Consider the following 4176-nt stretch of genomic DNA (forward strand, 5'->3'; position numbering starts at 1 on the left):
TCAAATCGGACTCGTTCGATTGCGTAAAAAGGTGTAATAAGTGCCAACGATTCACCACAATTCCTCGAGCTCCACCATCCGAACTAACTATGATGACCTCCCACTGGCCATTTGCGGTATGGGGAATCGACCTCATAGGCTCCCTTCCGACTGGCAAGGGCGGAGTAAAGTACGTGGTAGTCGCCGTAGATTACTTCACAAAGTGGACAGAAGCTAAACCTTTGGCAACAATAACCTCCAAAAAATTTCTTGACTTTGTGGTGAAAAACATCATATGTTGATATGGGATGCCGAGGAAGATTGTGTCCGATAATGGAACCCAATTCGATAGCGATCTGTTTACCAACTTTTGCAAAAAAAAATGGGATAATAAAGAGCTTCTCGTCAGTGGCCCATCCCTAGGCGAATGGCCAGGTCGAAGCTGTAAACAATACTCTAAGAAGTTCGCTGAAGAAAAAGTTGGAAGAAGCTAAAGGAAGATGGCCCAAAGAATTACCCCAAGTCCTATGGGGATATAGAACCACGGCCCGTACATCGACAGGACATACCCCGTTCTCTCTGGCGTACGGTTGCGAGGCTATGTTGCCAATCGAGGTCGAAATTCCCATAATTCGAGCCCTCACTTATGATTAAGTCTCGAACCACTCTCAGCTCGAAGAAACTCTTGACCTGATCGAAGAAAGAAGGAACGAAGCTCAGTTAAAAAATATTGCATACCAACAGCGAGCTACCCGGTACTTCAACAAAAGAGTTCGGGATCAAAAATTCGGCATGGGAGATTTGGTGCTAAGACGTGTATTCTTGGCAACACGGGATCCAGCAACTGGCGTGCTCGGGCCAAATTGGGAAGGACCCTACCAGATAGAGTCAGTCATCCGACCCGGCGTTTACAAGTTGGCGAGATTGGATGGAAGTCTAGTACCAAGAGCATGGAATGGAAAACACCTACGACCTTACTATCAATAGTATAGGAAGGATGTTACCGATAACCATGCTTGTACTGTTTTTCTATTTTTGGATTTTTTCAAATAAAGGTTGATTTCGTTTAATATGTTGTATTTTCTGCAATCTCTCTTAATTTAATAACCTATGTTCTCACTCATAGGATATTAAGGGGGCATCAGTGGCATATAACCACCAGCTTGAAAAAATAAAACAGCATATACGAAATACATATAAGTGTTTGGACGTAACCAAATACGCGAGCTAAGGCAGTCTGGATATAACCAAACTGTCAAAAGTACACAAGTATTTGGAAAAAACCAAATGCGCGAAATAAGATAAGTTTGGATATAACCAAACTGGCAAAAAGATAAAAATGTTTGGATGTAACAAAATATGCAAACTAGATTAAAATGTAAGTGTATGGATTACAAACCTAACACGACCTTAATAGGTTTGGAACAAACCAGCTAAAACTAATCAGCAATAAGTTGGAGCATAACCCACTTCGTATAAACCGAGATCGAGGCTGGAGTATCTTGCAAAACAATAGTTTCAACCTCATAACCTCGGAGAGCTAACCGAGGACGAGAAAAAGTAACTAAAAAGTAAAATATAACTAAACCATTTGCATTACACACCACACAAGTACTTTCGGGTGCATGGTAAAAGTAATATCCGACCTTGACAAATAACGAGATCGGAAGCGGATAATTCGAGCAAACTGTGCATGAATGCATTGAACCTCGAGCTTAAATCCAAACTATGTTTGTGTGATTAAACAGGCATATATGACACTTTAATATAAAATGTGCAAAATATTTCAACCCGAAAAATGTAAAGCATATATATTAAAATGAAGTCAAAAAGAAAGAAAAATTGTATCAGCCCCATGGGCATAAATTAAAAGAAAACAATTATAAAAAATAAAGGGACGCAGCCCCAAGGTGTCATCTAAAGAGAAGGAGCAACCCCCTTGGCCTTCTCAGCATCCTCCTTGGCCTTCTCAGCATCAGCGTCCTCCCCAGCTCCTTTTGCGTCATCCCGAGCAGCCTCCTCCTCATTAAGTTGAGCATGCCATTTGGCCACGAGTTTCGCTTCAAGATGGCCTAAGAAGCTGGTATCGAGGTCGACATTGTTGGCCCAGATTTTGTACATGGCCAGGTCGACCACCCGATCCTTTTTCTCCTTAAACTCTTCGAGAAGATGAGCCTTCTCACTCTCAATGATCTCAAAAGTGACGACCTTATCTTCTTCAAGCTTGGCATTGACCTCCTTGAGCCGAGCATTCTCCTTCTCAAGCTCTGCGAGCCTGGCATTCTGCTTTTCAAGCTCGGATATCTTGACCTTAAGCTTCTCGGCTCCTGCCTCTACCTTTGCCTTTGTTGCCTTGAGCTCATCACTCAGTTTGAGCTGAAGATCCTTCACCTCCTGAGCATAGGACTTGCTCGAGTGGATCTCATTGTTCAGTTTATAGTTAAGCTGAGCAGAGACAGCCAAAGCCTGGCATACAAAGAAATCAACATTAGCATATAGATTGTCTATAAATACAGCTAGTAGCAAGAAAAGAAAAGTTACTGCGGCAGTAAGCTCAACACTCTTCTCATAAAGTGTGTTGCAATCTCGGGCGTTGTTCATAAACTGCCAATGAGGAGCGTCAAAACCGCTAAAGCTCTGACCCACTCGAGACAGAATGTCCGAGCCTAGCGTAGCCCCATGGGGTTCAGTAGCATTGTCAACTACATACTCATCAACATGAGTAGAAACTGACAACTTGCGTGTGAGGGAAGCCAAGGGTTTTTTCGGAGGTGGGCCGAGTGTTGAGTGAACCATGATGGGAGGTTGGGGCTCGACCATAGTGGATGCCCCGACCTGAGGAGTCGGCTCCATAGCCGAGCTCGTGGCAGGCGGGGCTGGTGGAGGAGGTGTCTTTTCAGTCCTCTTAAGGACCTTGGCAGGCCGGTCGGTCTTTCGCGACCCCCTGGGATGCTTACTCCTCTTGGCCTCGCCACTCTCAAGGATGTTGTCGAGATCGGAGTCCATCTCGCCTGCACAGTTACACCACAATATGAGTTATCGAAAAATAAAGTAACTCAGCATAATGCAAACATACATGGGATAAAAAGACAAGTGGAGAGAAACCTAACTAGAACTCTCCCCCGAGCTTGTGCTCAACGACCACGAAATTCCCCCATCTTCAGAAGAGGCGGGGGGAGTACCTTCCCTATAGGTAGACGTCAACCTCGAAAGGTCCCTATAGTCGTTGGTCCCATATTAGATGGCTATTTGATGGACCCAAAACGGGTATGTTTTAAATATTTATAACTCGCAAGCGCACGGATCGTATTTATAGAATAGTGTTCGTGTAAGCACGAGGTCGAACCCAAAGGAATTGTCTAAAATCGAAAAGGAAACTATTTTAAACCAAAATTAACAAATTATAACCTAGCTCCAAAGATTGAAGAGATTTTTGAATAATGAAAATACAATAAAAGACAATAATATAGAAATTAAAGACAATATATAAATATAAATTAAAAGTAAAAATCAAGATAGTAAAAGAAAGATTATTAAGGATTTGAATCCACAAAATATAAGTTCAATAATATTTATAAGTACATTGATTCCCAAGTTTTAGTGATAGTTAAAATAAATCATACTATCATTTTCCAAATAGATTTATAATTTTAAGCACAAATTACTTCTAGAAAGATAAGATTTTTCTTCACTTTTCAAAATTATAATTTCAAAGCATTTAGTGTAAATCAATATAATGAAATAACAAATAAATCAATGAACATTATTTATAAAGCAAAACATAATATTTTTTATCTAAGCATGGATGTGTACAATTTAATGACACATCTTACACAAAGAATATTATGTTTTTGCACTAATGAAGAAGAAAGTATAAATATGTGCTAACAATCCAAAATACATGATATTCAAGATGAAAGAAAATATTTGGAGAAGAAAAATCCATAAACGTTGTTGCACAAAATGGGAAATCAACATACAAAATAAACATTATCTAGTTACATATTGTTTCATCATTACCTTAATAATCTTAAAAAGATTAGAAACACATAACTAGAATAGCAAATACAAACTAAAAATTACAAACATAAATAGGAAATTTTGGAGGATGAACCCCCAAAATTTTCCTCTAAAAATACATAGAAAATAACCAAAAAGAAGAAGAAGATGAAGAGAATAGAGAGATTTTGAAATGTG

Source organism: Humulus lupulus, chromosome X (genome assembly GCF_963169125.1).
Source record: "Humulus lupulus chromosome X, drHumLupu1.1, whole genome shotgun sequence".
NCBI classification, from domain to species: domain Eukaryota; kingdom Viridiplantae; phylum Streptophyta; class Magnoliopsida; order Rosales; family Cannabaceae; genus Humulus; species Humulus lupulus.